The sequence below is a fragment of the Urocampus carinirostris genome, chromosome 11 (genome assembly GCF_059441175.1).
Source record: "Urocampus carinirostris isolate Australia breed hairy pipefish chromosome 11, RoL_Ucar_1.0, whole genome shotgun sequence".
Classification (NCBI taxonomy): Eukaryota; Metazoa; Chordata; class Actinopteri; order Syngnathiformes; family Syngnathidae; genus Urocampus; species Urocampus carinirostris.
In genome coordinates, this window is record NC_142359.1 from 30,558,442 (window position 1) to 30,578,041 (window position 19,600).

Below are 19,600 nucleotides of genomic sequence, written 5' to 3' on the forward strand. Positions count from 1 at the left end.
TCAGACTGAACTCGATGTTTCTGTGATAAGCGGTGCAGATAATGGATGGAATGGAGTGTCTATTTTTAAATTAAACTCAATTCCAAGTGTTTATCGACATATGGACAGTAAAGTTGCGAGCGAAAATAGAAACTAAGGAATGGTTGGCATTTCTTGAATCCCAAGACTTTAACCTTCCGAATGATGGAACGATGCTTTTGAGTGACATCGTACGGACACCGCATCCGCACGTGTTCTCGACAAGTATTTGCTTCTTTGCAAGCTTTGGGAATGTTAAGGGGGTAATAAGTTTGACTGAACTATCTGACTGTTTTGTCGACGTTCCCATTGTAGCGCCTTATAATCCTGTGCGTCTTATGTATGTCAAATATAGGACCAAAAACTATTTTATCAGGGTGCGCCCTATAACCCGGTGCGCCTTATAGTGCGGAAAATATGGTAGTTAAGTTTTGTCGCTCTGACCGCAGCAACCTGTGTTTGATTCCCATTGCATGAAATGTTTGCAATTTAGATCAGCAACATTTGTCGACTGATCAATTGTTGCACAAACATGCTAGTTATTCTTAAATATGGTAGTTCTTATTGTAGGTGTAATTCAACGTGGCTTATAGTCCAGTGTGCTTTATAAATGAAAAAAAATATCACGAAAGGCTATTTTTGGGGGGTTTGTACCCTATAATCCCGTGCGCCTCATAGTGCAGAAAATGCGTTGTATATATCAAAGTCCAACACTGTGAAGAGAACATACTAACAACAATTCTAATATACAAAGGTTATAAATTATCTTCCTATTTCTATGTTTGTTTTCTGTCCAAGCGGCGTCCTTTCTTAAATCACACTAAAGATGATTACTTGTCTGGGCATATCATGAAGTCGCTCATTCCCTGCATTTGTCTCCATGTCTGACCTTTTCCACCTGTCAAAATTTTGCACTTGACCCTTTGCTAAGCCCCGCCTCCTTCTTCACAGCAAACGTCTGTTTCCCGACGATGCACGAAGCCCTCGTCCGATCGCTAAATAGGTTGAAAAGGTCACACAATTAAATGTCTCGGGCCTTCTGTGGGCGTCATGGAAATGGTGATGTATCACTCCGGGCGTACCTGACACACTACCAGCATGAATATGATTTCAGAGATCATTAAAAATTTAGCGGCGTGACCTAATTACCCGAGCGAGACCAAGAGAGAGGGGGCGGACCGGGGAGCGTCCGTGTACGAGAAGCATCTGGAATCGATTCTAATTACTTTCCGTCGCCGCTTTGTCAATCAATAGGAGAGGTAATGGATCGCTTAGGTGCCACGCGACGTCCTCGGAGGGTTTGTTTGCAGTGCTCTATAATTAGCGTGTTAGCGAAATGCATTTAAGCGGATGAAGTTGTAAGCACAGTCTTTTTTCTCTGCAAAGCTTCGGAACTTGTGGATTGGAGAAGGAACAGGTAGACCAGGGTTGGGAACGTATGGCTCGCGACCCAGATATGGCTCTTTTCATGAGTGTGTCTGGCTCGGAAATAAAACAAAGGCCATAGTCATCTCTGCAACTTCAATGTATGGGAATCTAAAGCGACACAGTACTTCTTGGATTCGGTCCAAGATATATGGGGCAAAGCTTCAACTACAGTTAACACTCGCAGTGGTACACCAAAATAGATGTCTCTAAGGATTCCTTTATATCAGGGGTATCTCTTAGCTCGGGCGCCACGTGGTAGATAAAACCATATTACTGGGGCCAAAATAGTAAATGAATGGCATAAAAAATGCTTTGGCAGGAGCGTCTATTCGGAGGCTCACAATTAAAATATAATCCAGGTATGTAAGATTTAATTGTAAAACGATTATTAATTATTGTTTATTTTTCACTAATAATTAATCCCTTGAAGTTTTTTATCAACTGAGCATTTGTTAAAAAAAATAATAATAACATTAACCTGGGCAAACTCATGCAGACTGAAAAGGGAAAATATAGTGCAAAAACACTAATTTAAATGAATTATTTAAAAGTCTTATTTGAGTGAAGGGTCAGAGCAGGAACATAGGGGGAAATTAAATCTGTCAAGTCCATGCAACATTTTGTATGATACCAACAGCATCCTTTAACATTCCTGTAATTATTTTTGCAATTAATTGCCTGAAGATGAGTGTAGCATGGGCATCATAGCTGAAAAACAGGTGAGACAATCGCTGGAAGTCTTACCCGGTACCTTGTCAAGTCAAGTCAAGTCATTTTTATTTGTATAGCCCTGTATCACGAAGAGTCTCAAAGGGCTTCACAGATTGTTACACTATATTACACAAACTATTTTCAACCGACAAGAGGAGTAGGTTATTCATATGCAATGGAGTAGAAGTGAGTTTTAAGTTTAGATTTAAACATTTCCACTGAGGTTGCAGATCGAATCTCAGGGGGAAGAGCATTCCACAGCACGGTCAAATTTGATCACAATCTGAAAAACTAAACGTTGTGTTTTACACATTTTTCTAAGTGTAGGTTTAGACGTTTCCAAAGGTGGTCACTTGGAGATGACCAGTTTACAACATTAAACATTTAAAAATCTTTATTTAACTTTGAACAAATGTATAGACATTGTGAAAGAGTTGTACATTTTTCACTCCTCTTTCCAAAGTCAATTGATGATTGGATCCTGGGTTCCATTTCTGCACATTCATTTTCAGCTCTGATTTGAATACATATCTGGAAATTTGCATTCCAGAAGTAGAATCAATAATTGTGCACACTTGCGTATAATAATGCTGCGTAAAAATTAATCACAAATTGCTTCGCAATCGTTTAGTTTTGGCTGATTTCAATACACATCAAAAAATTGTATACATCTATGTTGGAAATTTCTTTGGCTAACCAATGTGTCAATCATCATTTGAATTGGTTACTACTGGCTGGTGATATTCAGACCTACTGGAGGAGCCCTCCTTTTTATCAAACAGGCCCTATTGGCTAATGTGGGCTGTAGATGGTAAACGAATACCTGCTATTGGTCGAGAAAGGTGTCATCCTAAAGGTCTAATAAAGCAGACACACTTTTGGGTGGATTTCTTTTCATTTGTCTGCATTATTGTGGGTTTTGGAGTAAATATTCTACATGGATGGATTCTCTGGATTGCGAAATTGGTAAGTTACACCGGCTTTGAAGTCTAATGGGTATTCTGTTTCAGACTGATTGTGATGTTTCTGTGATGAGTATAACCATCCATCCATTATCTTCACCGCTTATCCTAGGTAGGGTCGCGGGGTCGCTGGAGCCCATCCCAGCTATCTTCGGACAGTAGGCAGGGACACCCTGAACTGGTTGCCAGCCAGTTGCAGGGCACACGGGGACAGACAATCCACTCGCTCATTCACACCTAGGAACAATTCAGATTGGAGAACATGCAAAATCAACAAGGGGAGGCTGCGGTAGCTGGACTTGAACTACCAAGTCGCCGTGCTGCCACGATGAGTATGTTTTAAAATCATATCTAAACCTAAGAGTTAAAGACGTTTCTGATGATATGGCTTGACATATTTTTTCTGGTGACATTGTATTTGTTTATCAAAAGTTTGGGGTTAAAATCACATTTTAAACTGACAGGCAGCCTGTGCAGGTCAGTCAAATGTTTACCTATATGGAAACTTCACTGATTTCATATCTACTGCACTATGGAAAGAAGCTAAAGCTCTTTAAACTTGGTACTATTTTTTTATTCAAATGTAATATTTTTCTAAATTGCCTCAAACAGGCTTTCATTTTAAGTAAAATAACAATGGGATGGGTTTCCTTGATGTTCTCCATTTGATTAATGGTAGTCAGCAAACACCGCTTATGGAGTGGTGCTTAGCTTTGGTGACATCTAGTGGATATATTTAAAAGTGCAGGTCATATTTTTCATCTTGAGCAGCTTTTCTTAGCATCATGTCGCGGGCCACATAGACTGATGACTTTGGTCATCTTTGGTCTGCGGACCATGAGTTTGCCACGTTTTATTTGCAGTTCATTAAACTATCTACGTTCACTGTTGAGACACTTTGTGACGAAAACCCATAAAACTGTAGAAATTATCAACACCTGGAAATTCCAGGCAAGCACCCAGAGGAAATTGATTGAGTAAGCAGTATAGGTGGGCAGATCGCCGCAATCTGGGCACTCCCTAAAATACATCCCTATGTTACTCGTTTTTAGTATGTTGTAATATTTTACAAACAAACTCTGCTCACACTGTGTTATGAAATCATTGACGACAAAAATGAAAATGAGCCTCAATAGTTTTAAGTAACTGTAGTGGAGAGACACATTTTAAGTAGTATATTTTGATATACTACTAGATACTGACTACACGAGCAGGATACGGGACAGACGGGATCGATTGCGGATACAGGACGCCCGAGCAAGATACCGGACAGGACGGGACAGACAGAATCGATAACGGTTACAGGAGGCACGGGCAAGATACCGGACAGTACGTGACAGACGGGATCGATACCGGATACAGGATGCACGAGAAAGATACCGGACAGGATGAAACAGACTGGATCGATACCAGATACTAACTACACAAGCAGGATACAGGACAGACGGGATAGATTCCGGATACAGCATGCCTGAGCAAGATACCGGACAGGACAGGACAGACGGGATCAATACCGGATACTGGATACACGAGCAAGATACCGGACAGGACAGATGGGATCGATACCAGGTACTGGATACACGAGCAAGATACCGAACAGGATGGGACGGACGGGATCGATACTGGATGCTGGATACACGAGCAGGATACCAGGCAGGGTGAAAATGCTTGCCTTGCAAGTGCAGAGGTTCGTTGACGGACAGACAAGGAGTGAATGAGAGCACTGTGTTTAAATAGGAGGGGAGCAAATCAGATAATGGCCAGCAGCTGGCACCAAACGAGCGGGCCCAGGTGAGGGCAATGGGCAATAGTGACAATGGGACATTATCGTGTTTTCATGGATTCTATCAAACGTCACATACTGCAATAAAATCATTGAAGAATCAGCATTTTTCTGGTGAGCGTGTTTTGCAGATTAATTGAAAATTGTCCCTAAAAATATGGAGTAGCTCAAAAAAGAAAACAACCCCTGGGGTAGACGTTAATTGCAATACAGTCCTTTGTCGCGATTTCAATGATCTGGATTGGCTGCTTTTTTCTCTGTTTCCCATCATTGATCGCTTGGACCGAGTCACAAACAAAGTGTCTTCCCATTATGCGGCGTTACAAAGCGTTTGGCCAGTCTGACATAAGTCGTAAAAGCCGAGGCTTTGCACGTCGCCTGCCATCGATCAGAAGCCGCCGAGAATAAATCGAGGATCAATCTGCTTCCCCTCCCTTTTTGAGCTTAATGAGAGCTCCTTCGTGCCATTATTTTGTTTTCAGGGAGTTCTTGGCAGGAGATGGCATCATCGGACACATTTGTTGTTTTTTTTCCGTTTGTCTCATTGACAGTATTGGCTTTCATTGTAGTCTTGCTTCTTTTAAAGCAGTGCTTTCTCAATTATGTTGGTGGGTGCAAAGCAACAATTGCTCGATACTGGTGGTATCACCTCTGTCCATGCCAAATCTAAGCCTTATGAGTGTGATTGGGTTTTAATGTCTGTGATGGCTAAATTTATTTGGCTTTGTGCTGTCCGCTGCCAGCATTTTTACCATAGCAAACACACCGCTCTTTGCTCGTGAGGCCACAGGGTACTGCTATGTACGCTTCATCGCTTCCTTGTCTTAGCTTTTGGCGAGACTTTTGTTTGTCTCTTTACCCTATCTCTCTTCACCTGTGTCCCCATCCAGGTTAAATATTTTCACTGGGTCACTTAAGGGGGCTGTTCCACTACGTGTCTACACTTTATACTCCATGCTATTGGTCTCTGCTATATGAACTGCATAGAGGATAAATCCGAACTGCGTGGAGGCTAATTGTAAACTGTGTGGAGCAAGTCTTGGTGATGCTTGCCAAATCCCTATTTTCATGTTTCAGCCTAAAGCGAACAGCACCCGTGTGGACGCAATCCACTATCTCAGGTGAACTAATGCTGCAAGCAGGGACCAGCAGAGCTATTATATTTTACTGATTTTCACTTATTCTGGCACTTCTGGTCCCCATTCACTGCAAGGGATTAGAGTAATTGTCAAACATATCCCAGCTATTTTTATGTACCCACCCTCCCAAATTTAGCAACAACTTTATGGAGTGCTCAAGTAGATTTCATTTGTACCTTTCAAAAGCACAGTTGAATAGTTTACTTCTTGTACCGTACTGTGAAAGAAAGGCAAACGATTCAGAATATGCTACAGGCCCATCAATAACCCTCTGTACCCTACTATTAGTCCCACCTCTCAACCTCTTATCCTGCCACTTTTTTTCCCCCTTTTTGTTCTTCACAGAGAAAAATAGAAGTCCTCGCGGACTGCTTCCAATGGCACGGCATAATATTCGTGATTAAGTAGAGGCGTGAGGCAACAAACCTTTGATTAAATGGATTTGAATCACAAAGAAAGGGCCAGACCCCCCCATCCTGAGATTTCGTTAATAAGGTTTTATTTTTCCTTTTTCAGTGTCGGTTCTCGCGCACGCTGACTTTTGACACCCGCCGTTTCCAAGAGGGGCATTTGTGAACACTCTGGCAACCCGAGATTAAATCAAGTCTGCTTTAATAAAGTATAATGTTATATTCATTTTGTCATCATTACCCATTGAAGTGTGCTAAAAGGCTTGTGGAATATAATGACTTCCAAATAAGTTCATTGCGCTAATGGGAAAAGATGTGCGGATGACTAATATTAGTTAAGGATTGTGTTTCATTAGAACAGAGAATTTTTCAACAGATTTTTTTTTCCCTTCCTCCCCCCTGTTTGAGGTGTCGAGTTCTGCCCTCCTAATTATTCATTGACAATAAGATCTGGAAGTGTTATAGCTACACCTGGCAGATGTGTTCCATATTTGTTTTTACCCCTCTTCTATTCTCGAATAGAATCGCAATAAAAAAAAAGACCGCTTGAATAATCGGATTTAAGAGGCGCATTTACCCGAGGAAGACGTGCAGAATCTATGTAAGTATCTCCGCTGTTTGCATAATAGATTAGAAATTAGCATTTTTGTTCATTCCCCATGTATGCACAGTGCCTGGAAGAATAACACTCCATGCATATCAGATCAGCCTGCCTACCATTTTGCGCAGTATATTATTTGACAATCTAAAATGTGTAATTTGCATGAAATTGCTTAATTAAAACACAGTCGCCGGGGATATTAATTTCTTTGTCTGACAGCCGAGCCGAGCGAGGGGAAAGCAGGGGAGATGTAAAAACGCTGTCAGATAGTGCCGTCGCCCAGGCAGAAAAAGGGGGAATTCTGCCACTTTGTCACCCCCGGGCCCCACCCTCATCTTCCTCTACGATAGACGGGATAACGGAGGCCTTGCCAATTTTGTTTGGGTGCTAAATGGAGGCCGTTTTGCTAGAAAGATACTACAAGAGAGGAATAGGCGAGGGATGCTATCATTATCATACTCTGGGTAAAGGGACATCCTGTTTTCTAATCAATGAGCTGAACAGACAATAATACACAAGTCTGACAGTATATAATTAAAGAGGAATGGCTTTTGTTCCCCTGCACATTTTTTAACATTCGGGTAAAACATATGTTGGAGCTGAGCACTTCCGGTCTGTTTTTTTTTCACAGAATATTCTGGGCACATATGAGGTACAGAAAATGGCTATATGTTTCGCACATGCAAAAAACAAAAGTGGCTGACAATAATTTTATACCAGGAGGGTGGTTGATGATGAAAAACATAAGTACTCTGTTAATGAAAAATCCCACTTGTCCCCTCTTTCTAAATTGGCCATTTTTTAATTGTTTTTGAAGTGCACCTATAGGAACAATATGGCTGACATATATGTCAACTCACTGTTGGTGATCCTTATCTTATGTTGAGTAAAAACAGTTTCACCCACCTTTTTATTTAAGAAATGCACATTGATACAATTGTTTATGAGTGTGTGCTTATAATTCAAATCAATATTGTTTTCTTTAAAATGAATTATGTGTTTTACCATTAGCAGGCGCTAAATAATAAACACTGTCCCTTTAAACATATAAAAATGATTTTTAATGCAGTTACTTTTTACTTGTCGCCACCTAGTGGAAATACAAACCAAATGGATGCACCTAAAAAGAAGCCCAGTTGCAACTCTTTGGAGCTTGACAAAGAATAAGATGAAATCGCTTCTTTTGTGGTTGCGCACGCAGCGCCGCACATCTATACCCTTTTCCTAAATATCAAAGGAAGCGAAAGCACGTTAACATTTGAGTAATTCCGAAGATACACGACGAGTCGGGCTTGATGTCACGCTAAGTGCAGCGGAGCGACTGAGAAGTTGTCACACTAAAAAGAAGTACTCTTGCTTTTCTCGGTGTGTTGTGGATACGAAAGGTCACTTGGAGTGAAAGAGGAAAAATAAGGATTTTACTTTGAAAATGCACCTCGGTCTTGAAACCAGGGGTCTCCGAGGTGGTGCTTGTGGGCGCCAGGTAGCTCCCTTAGAAGACCTGAGTAGCCCAACGGACAGGTTCTGAAAATAGCTCACGGGTCATTGCGATTTTTCTAGTAAATTTGATTTCTGTCATTTTTTTGGTTGACTTAGCTTCTAATAAGTATGACCTGGTAACAACTTAGAAAAAATGCTTTTCACACTGGTAGCCTTTTGTGCCAATCTGTAACAAGAGCGTAGCTCTCGGCTTCAAAAAGGTTGGTGACACCAACTTTAAAGGCTCAGTTGGTATTGTTTATTTTAGTACCTCCTTGTGGTGAAAAACGTAATTAAAGAAAGAGCATTTGATTTGAAATTAGGCAAAGCTACATGAAATATCTAATGTTCGAACATTTCTTACTAATACTCATAGATGGAGAAGTTTGAGTTTTGAATAAAGCAAGTTGATTTTGACTGAGGATAAGCGGTGTAGCTAATGAGATGAGATGAGATGAGATTTTGTTTTAAATGCCATTGACTACTATAGATGTCAGAGGTAGGTTACATTTTCAGTGCCATAAATGCCTACCAACGGCAAACACATATTTCAAGTTTAGTGCAATTCCTGACAATAGATGTCAAATATAGTTTTTTTTTAATTTCAGGGACATTGATGAGTATACAGGGTCAAGTCAAGTCATGTTTATCTCTATAGCCCTTATTCACAAGAAGACTCAAAAGGCTGCACAGACCACTGACTATTGCAAACTACAGAGTATTATTACACCATTCCCTGCTCTAAAACCCACATGAGGACAAGGAAAAAACTCAGAAACCCAAGCATGAGGCAAATGAAGAAACCTTGAGAAGAGACTAAAGATGTCAACGTATTTTTTTTTTTAATTACAGCTTCGATCAAGACTATAGACGTCAGAGTCTATGTCATTGGGATTGGCGACCATAAACGGCAAATATTTTCAATTTCAGTACAATTGATGCCTGTAGATGGCAAATGTTTATTAATTGTATTGCCGTTGATGACTGTAGACATCACAGGTTGGTTTTAATTTCAGTGCCATTGACGACTATGGACGTTAAGGGTTTATTTTAATATGTGTACCATTGATGACTGTACAGACGACAAAGGTTGATTTGTAATGTATGTGGTATTGATTGCTTAAAGTTTTGCTGCCGGCAAAAATGTATTTCATTTTCAGTGCGAATGCCATGGGTTTCATGTGAAAGATTTTTATTTATTTATATCAGGACTCTTGACGGCTATCATACATAAGATGTATTTTAATTTCAGCGTCATTAACCACCATTGTAGCAAATATATATATTTTTTTAATTTCAGTGCAAATGATGCCTGTAGATTACAAAAGTTAATTAATCGTATTGCCCTTGACTACTATAGACGTCACAAGTTGGTTTTAATTTCAGTGCTATGAACAACTATGGACGGCAAGACTTACTTTAATTACAATGCATTAGGGAATTATAGATGACGAATGTTGATTTTTAATTTCAGTTCCAAAGTTTATTTGAATTTAATTGCCATTGAAGACTACATGCTAAAGTTTGAGTTTGCTGTCACTGCCATTGATGACGATGGATTTAAAAGGTTGGTTTATATTGCAGTAACATAAACGTCTATGGACAGCTAAGTCTTCCCTTACTTCAGTGCCATTAACAACTATAGCCAAGAAAGGTTGATTTGAAATGTAAACAATCTCATCTCATCTCATCTCATCAGCTGCACCGCTTATCCTCAGTAGGGTCGCGGGGGTGCCGGAGCCCATCCCAGCAATCATCGGGCAGTGGGCAGGGGACACCCTGAACTGGTTGCCAGCCAATCGCAGAATGTAAACAATGTATTTATTTATTTATTTATTATTTTAGTGCCATAGACTTTCGACAGAGCAGACTTGTTTTAACTGACCGGGGTTGAATTAATACTATGTTTTGGCTTTTTTTGGGGGATTAAACCAGCTACATGTTAAATTATTTAACATTTAAATTACAGACGCTGCCCTACTTACGAACGAGATCCCGAAGATCGTCTGTAAGTTGAATTTGTTCATACGTTGCTTCAGTGCTATATTTTGTATGTTTAAGGTTGATATAAGTATTTTAAGGCTTGTATAAGTAACCTGTATTGTTTTGAAACTGAAAAATAAACGTTTAATAAAAGAATATGCTCTATAACATTACAAAACAGGCTGAATAATAAAGCATAGTACTGAAAAACAAAGCTACATTCAAGTCGTTGACATTCTGTGGCTGTGAAGCCCTTTGAGACTCCTTGTAATTAACGGCTATACAAATAAACATGACTTGACTTGACTGTATAGTTAAATAAGATTAAGTTTAACTTACTTTTGGAAGAATTAGGCAACGTCCCCCTGCGTGGTAAAAAGTGGACGAAAAATAAGCGATCCGACCATTTCCTTAACCGCATCAAGCTTTATTATTCCACTTTCATTTCAAAAGAAACGGCTCGCATCTTCTTTAAGTTTTACACCAACCATATCGAATGGCTGCACAAGATAATAAACAATAAAAATGTCAAAGTTCTTAGAGTGCTAGAGATACAGTGCAGTGTGTTTACATGAACTAGGAAATGGAAGCTGGATTTCTTCTTCGGGGAGGATGCTTGGTGACCTCTCACAGCGCCACGCGGCGGAAAGAAGCACTACAGTAATGTCTTATACTCAGAAAAACGTGAAAACAATACAAAACCTAACTTACAGTAATATTGGTTTTTATTTTTCAACATCCCGAATAAAATGTTCGTGTCTACCGTTTTGCGTAAGTCAAATGGTCATACGTAGGGGAGCGTCTCTAGAGTTACATTTGTTTTTATTTGGTTTTCTTGTAATGACGAATGCGTCTTATGGGAGGGTGTTTCTATTTTTGATGTTAAACACTTGCAAAGAGGTTTGCGTACAACTCCTGTGTTTGGATATTTTGACTAGTATTAGGTGCTTGAGCAATTTTCTCAAATTTTGACTTATGAAGACTTGCAAAGAAGATTGCTTATAATACCAGGGTTGGGTTATTTGGACTATTATTAAGACCACTGTTTCCTGTCAGTAGTTGTAACTCACCAAGTAAGGTTAGTAGTTTCGTAATCTTGACTGAACATTGTTGGTCCAATTCTCAAACCCGTGTCCCTCTGAAAGTTGCTTGACACATTTCAAAAAGTAGGATTTGACTTATGTGTTTGTTCTGCAACGTAATGGATACCGAGTCAATGTCTTGCCACTGATTAACATCTACTTTGACATCATTCTCCCCTTAATAACATCCACGCATCGAAAATGAAGTCCCTCGACAAATACTCACATTCATTTTCTCTGCTTGTCACCAGCGCTCACCATGAGATCTGATAAAAAAAAAAGAAAGAAGAAGAAATCCAATCTGCACAATGTTCATATTTGGACTGACAGCCGTGAGTTTTTCACGTCCGCCTCCATTAACTCCTCCCTCGTGTCCAAGCAGGGAAGGAAGCGATAGATTTCTGTAGTTCCTTGTCAGAATCATACGGTTTTCCATTCCGAAAGATGATCTAGCACCAATTTTGGTCAGTGCAGCTCATATTCAGAAAAAGCGCCAAGTGTAAAGACATCTTATTATTATAGAGCAAAAAAAACATAAACGTGCATGCTTCAAAACCGGAATATAAATCTTCCTTTTTTTGATCTATTTACTCGCAGTTTGAAAAACAGCCTGCACTCTACATTAAAGGGTCATTTGATCATATATTTTTTATTTTGGTCCTAAAGAGAAAAGAGCGCCAACGAGGAGTCATTCCCCATTAAAGTCAAGCAAAATTATCTGTTCGGCATTAAAAAGCTTTATTAAAAAAGAAGAAGAAGAATAAAGATATGTATCATGCATGTGGATATGCATAAACATGATGGAAGAGCTTAAGTAGAAAATGAGATCTGATGCCGTCATGAAGAAGAGAAAACTGGCGTGCTCGGAATGCATTTAAATTTAAATATTCATGTCATTATAATTCTGAGGAATGTGGAGCGACCGTATGATATTTTATTGACGAGCTTTTAAAAAATGAATGCTGTCCCCGCTACTTAATAAAAATACTTGCCAGGAAACGCTCGCACGTAGCCCGGCAACGGTGGTCGCTAACGGGCTCGCCGATGACCGGCACGTACTTCGGCACCGCTCGGTAGCACATGAATAGTAACGCTTTTCTTTGATGAACCGACAGAGAAGCGTTTGCGTCTATCCGGAAAGCCGAAAAATATTAGAAAGTAATCTTTGTCCTATCGTAACCCCTTTAACCAACATTCTCAATGAGTTGCATGATTTCTAAAAAAAATACATTTTTAAGAGTTACAGAATGTGTTATTTGATTTATTGAAAGCTAAATTATATAAACTATAAAATAAAAAATGATGTAGAGGAATTTGCATTTATTTTGTCCGTCATCTTGCTGCTACAGGTGGCCAAAACCTCCAAAAAGCTAAAGATCTTGTAAAAAAAAAGAAAGAAAAAAAGTGTTTTATGGTGACTTTGAGTAGTCTTCCTTGTGCCTTTTAGCACTTGTTTTCAGTTTCACGACACTATTCAGTGACATTTTAAAAAAATTTCTATGGAGTTTTAATGTAAATAGATTTTTATAATGTAGTCAAAATGTTAAAAAGGCAGTCACAATTCTTAATTCTAAGATCAGACGCCATGTGATGGTAGTTTTTAGCATCAAATAAGATTATGCAGACAACATAGCTAGAATTCTGCACCCATACCTCTCCAGGCCGTTGTTTTGCGTAAGGGTTTGTACCCCAACATGAAACAGATAATAATTTATTTCAATACTAAGCAAAACTACATGAACTATTATACAAACAGGCATTTTTTGAATACTTGTAGTTAGGGGAATTGGCATTCATTTTACATAACATTAGCCTCACCTAGAGGGGGCAGACATTCCCGTCTGGCATCTTGCTGAAACGGGTACCTGAAATACCAAAATCTCACAAAACGCTGGGTGATAAAAATGAGAAGAAAAATTGTGTGTCAGTCTCTTTGAGTCTCCGTCGTTTGTATTTTTCCTTTTGCTTTTTAGCACCAGTTTTTGGTAGCCTTACACAATCAAGCGACATCTAGTGGTCAAATAATACACACTGACCCTTCAACGTAGATGATTCTTATTTTTAGTGTTAAAGAGGATAATACTAGTTAATAAAAAGAGAATGCTTAGTGGAAGACCTTTAGAACAGGTCGATTTTTCGATCTAAATCATGAATCCTCTTCCAGAGTCTTCACAAATAAAATGTGAATATTTGGGGTGCTTCGGGCTCGGTCCTGCAAATCGAGTTAATTGGTTGGGCTAATGGGGGGTCAGGTTTTAATACCAGCAGAACTGGTTTGGGTCGTCTTTTATTCTTAGAAATATACCTCTATTTCAAAATGAGGTGCGAGCACTCCAAACGAGAAGGATAAGGATAAGGTTTGATTTACCTTTAGCTATGTAACAGCCATGTGACAGCCCATCCCAACCGCACTTCTAATCAAATTGCTCTAAATGCCTGGCTGGTGTTTTTGGATATTAAACGTTTTTTCTGTGGGTTTTCATCACAAAATGTCTCAAGAGTGAACATGCGTAGTTTGATGAACTTCCATACACAGGATTCCATAGATTTACAGCCAAAACGGAGTTTGTTGATGTAACACCGTGACTATGAAATGTAGTTCCCTTATTAGTATGGACTTAATCAAGTATATGCTATGTTGCTTCAGCTTTGCATACACTAAAATTAGTAATTTAAAGAGAAAATTACACTGGCCTTCATTTTATCTCCCATCCAGATTACTTATGAAAAGAGCCATATCTGGAGCCATATGTTCCGAACCCCTGGTGAGAAAGAATGACACTAGTTTTCATCACATTCAAAGCACAAAGTACCACAACATGCATAGATAACGTTATTTTTTAATTTTTGAATGAATTAAGTTGCTGAATAAGATGCCACCTCCTTTGGAGTAATTACTTTTTTTGACCAGCGGCGGAATGCGTTAAACCTTGAGTGGATGGAAGTGACGTCAAGCATGATTTGGGGGCCTGTTGTTTGGGGGGACACACACTCTCATCCCATCTCATGTTAATTACCTTTTGTTTGGTCGCTCAGATATGAAAACCTTGAATCACCGAACCGGCCGGCGCTGTCGCTTGTCGCGAGCACGTCGTCAGGGCGCGATCAATAATAAATGAAACGCACATTAAGACGGGGAGAAGCACGGGAAAGTCATTAAATTACACCTATTATTACTTCCATTTTGATGTAGTGCCTCCAAGTAATTAAAAAATAAAATAAGGCGGGAGTTGTACTGGTGCGCTTATGAAATCATTTTATTTTCGTACAAGCTTTTTTTTCTTCATTCTGTGGGCGCTACCTTGACATATGCGCTCCAATAAAGCAACCATTAGTGGTCCGAATCCTAATTTCCGATTCATCTTTGTCCCTGAAACAGCTTTAAGGCGGTCGTAATTCTCCCGGTCGGAGTTGCGCTCGCCGCCCGCTCCATTAGTTTACCACACCGCCTGGACTTTCTCTGTCCTAGAACACACACGTGATATATTGTGAAACCGTTGTATAATGTATTTTTTTTTAATTGATAAATCTTGTGTGCAAAAACCTTTATTATACAGTTTTCTCCCTAAAGCTAAAGATGTATTCTTGGCACTGTATTGTCATCTATATGACACTGAGCTACACCACCGAAGAAGGCCTGTGAACACATGGAATATGATATTTTGACGTTAATTCCTTTCCCCGGATGGTGAAAACTGCCAAAATACAACACAACGTGGTGAGACCATGTGCCAATAAGTTCCCGAAATTAAAATGCATAATCTTTACATTTGTCTGAACTATTACAATATATTTTGTACATCATATAAACACTTTTAGAAATTTACGCCATTGCCTTGTTATTCCTTTAACAACCTTGGAAATGGACTGGATATGCAACCATCCTGTCAGCCATTGTGTGAGACTACTGATGACAACCTGATCATGGAACGGGAAGTGATGCAGAAAACCTGGAAGTAATATTATTTCACTCCTCTTTTCTAGCCTTGTATTACATTTTAAACAGTGGATATTATTATGGAAAAACAGTCTCAAGGGCCACACTTTTTCAAACTAAATTAAATCTGGAGGATGCTAAATATTAGCATCCCGTTAGCAGCAACCTTAAAGATGTTACATGGCACTTAAATTTAAGAAAATAAATACACGGCAAGAGGAAACAGTATTAGTATGCTGTATTCAAAAAACATCCATATCCAGTGCAAATTTTTACACAAAGGAGGAGCTAAAATAAATGAATATTTACTACGTGCTAAATGTTATTTCACTTCTTTTTATTTCACGATTGTTTTGATGCATTATTCTTTTTTATTCACAAACATTGCACCTACATTATAACTTAAGCCAGTCTTTAAGCGCCACATTGTAAAGCTATTTTCTGTCTTTTATCCTGATACTCTTCAATCTTTTTTTTCCTCTTTAAAATATTTTTATCCTGGAGTGCAATGTCTAATCTCGTTACATAAAATGCATACAATCTCAAGCTAACATTACTTAAATAGTATTGACATATAAAAACAACCCTTTTTTAATATATTCTGTGTGAAAAACCTTCATAAAGTGTACATTTTTTTCTCTAAAGCTAACATTTGTATTTAGCCACTCCCCCCGCAAAATAATTGACACCCCGTCCACCAGATGGCACAATAGGCAACCACCTAGCTCGGGTCTACTTATCCGTTTTGTTTTTTTTTTTATGTTAAAGGAACACTGTGTAATAATAGACCACTAGAAGTACATGTTATTGTGTTGTGCAAACAAAAACTAATGCTACAAATCACAAGGAAGAACTGCGGCAACCCGATGAAACCATCCATCCATCCATTAGGGGGTCGCAGGGTCGCGGGGGTGCTGGAGCCCATCTCAGCTGTCTTCGGGCAGTGGGCAGGGAACACCCTGAACTGGTTGCCAGCCAGTCCCCAATGAAACCAAACTGCACTATTCTTCTTACCATTTTGGCCAGCAAAAGGTTGTGGGTAACCAAAGCAACATGATGGGGGACAATCATGTGAATTCCCTCTAGGTGAGGCTCATGTAATGTCAAATAATGCAAATATTCCCATCTGCGAGTATTTAAAATATGCACGTTTATATGATTGTTAAGTATTTTTGCTTATGATTCAATTCAACATAGATTTTATATAACAATAAAAAATAACACTAGGAAGCGCAACATTATGAAAAATGACTCTTTAAATGTATCCAAGGGAGAGAAATAAAAAAAAAAGCATCAACGCCAGTAATGTCAAAAGCATATGAATCTTGAATATGCTAAATGTTATCATCACAATATCAGCAACCTTGAAGATATATCATGACTCTTAAGTTGAGTTAACTGTAAAAACTAAATACATGACAAAAGAAACCATACTAATACAGTAGTTCACAAAAGTGAGTACACCCCATTTCTAATTGAACAACACTGAAGAAACTTCGCCTTGACACAATGAAAGGTGGTCTGTGTAAAGTCTATGAGGCTGTGTACATTTATTTTTCCCCTCAAAAAAACTCAAAGTGTGGCCATTAGTACTTCTACCTCTAATAAGAAAAGTGAGTACACCTTTAAGTTACTAATTCCTGAAGTTGAATATTTCATGTGGCCACCATGATTTTTCAGAACCACTTTAATCCTCCTCGTCATGGATTTCACCAGAGCCTCACAAATTGCCCCCATGACAACATGACTGAGCTGGGGGATATTCAAGATGTGCTTCGCAACCTTCCTAAGGATGCCTAAACGATGTTCTCTAGGATATAGATCTGGAGAAATGCTTGGCCAGTCCATCCCCTTTGCCCTTAGCCGCTTTAGAAAAGTTTGGGGTCATTGTCAGGCTGAAACATTGCCCTGTGACTTTTGGAGGGAGGGGATTATTCTCTGCTCCCGTATTTCACTGTACATGCTTAAATCTGTGTTTCCTTTTAATGCAACTCACCAACTCCAGTTGCAGCTCCAAAGCATGACATTACCAGCACCATGCTTTACTTAAGGCTCGACACAGACATGTTTGTATTCCTCACACCATATTAGCCAAATAAATTAAGATTTGTTTGGCCTTTGTTAACATACTTTGTTTCATTGTTTCAAAGTAATGTTTCTTCAGTGATGTTCTAATAAACGGTGTAATAAAATCTCTGATCAAATGTGACAGGTGTGCACACTTTGGAAACACACTGTATGCCGTGTTCTAAAAATATTGCTAGTCCGTCGTTAATGCTAGCAAAAAGGATAAAGTAATAGAAAATTAGCATTTACCCCTTCATATATTTTTTTAAACTTTTTTGTTCCTAGCTAACAGCCAACCAAACTATGAAAAAGAGTAGTTTTTGGGCTAATGTTAACACACATAAGAAGGTGCGATATACAATGATAACAGAAAAACAGCATTCTATACTACATTATTTTATATGTTTTATTTCTGAGCCAATATTTAAAAAAATATATTGATGAGCAAAACATAATTCGTTTTTAAAACATTCCCAAGTTTGAGAGGGCAATGTTAAAAAGGAGCAAATTCCAATGCATTTAATCCTTGATGCTTTTTTGGGTCTAAGTTTAAGACAAACATACTCATTTTAACTTAGTATTAACACTGGTATATCCTTCTAATTTAATCACATTATATCTAAATCTCAACCGGGCAGCACGGCGGTTAGCGCGTGTGCAGCACAGGTCTGAGGTCATGAGATCGAACCTCGAACCTGTGTGGAGTTTGTCTGTCCCTGTGTGCCCTGCGACTCGTTGGCAACCAGTTCAGCTGGGATGGGCTCCAGCACCCATACTGAGGATAAGCGGTGCAGATAATGGATGGATGGATGGATGGATGGATGGATGGATGGATGGATGAAATCTTAACAAATATATAAATATTAAACTCTGTGTGTGTGTGTGTGTGTGTGTGTGTGTGTGTGTGTGTGTGTGTGTGTGTGTGTGTGTGACTTAAAGGTTCCAAATTAGCTAAACTGATTTTTGTACTTTAGAAATCTGCGAGTGTCTTTAAGTAGTTTCCGTGTCATTTTAACCCCCAGTATATACCAACAACCAGCTTTCGTGTGGTTGGCTTCCGTGGGGTCTCTAACGCCCTCTGGCGGCCAAATTTGGCACTGCAGCTCGCCACCACCAATCACTCCAAGCAGACGAATCCAGTCTTTTATTGGACTGACCATTTTGCCTGTATGATTTGAAAATATTTATTATCTATTCATCATAATATCAAAGAACTGCCGGTAGGTAACAAAAAATAAGCATTTACTTCTTCATGTTTCTTCTCTTACTAATTATCTCTAACCTAAAAAGCACTATACAAAAATGCCAGGCCATTGGCATTTTTGTACTTTTTTTAGTATATTTAATTATAGTGAATTTTTATACTTTTTGTTCAGAAATGATTGCATTCACATTTGCATTAGCATTGACAGGTCATGCCAATAATGTAGGAAAGGCAGATTTTCATTTGTTCAGGGGACGTTTTTCAAAGTACAGAAAACAATGTTATTACTCGTCGCCACAACGTCTTCGTTGTAATGCGCTATTTGCCATGCCGGCCCCGGATTCCGCAGATGGAAATTAAGTGAGGAAATTGGCGCTAACTACTCAATTATGGCGCTCGATGGTGCGGCTGACCCCGCTTGGCAGCAGCAGCCAATCGCCTTCCCCCCCGCGCCGCATTAAATTACAGAAAGAACAATTGCGCATATCCATCGCGGAAAGACATTGGGATCACCTCAGACGCTTTGGCTTGATATTGGACAATTAAGTGTAGTGATGGGATTTTTATGGTACAGTTTGCGAACGTATTTAGCGTGTGCTGTCCTTGGATTTTCAATTGAACAATTTAAGGCGAAGGTAGTAAAAACATGCACATATTGTCTGATAACGTCGGAGATGTCTTGATCTTTGACATAGCGTTTTTTTCAAACGTTTTACCGGCACATAACTACTGATAGTGGTGGAAATAAACTAAACTGATATGCTCATGGATGCCATAACAAGTTTGATGTTGGAAT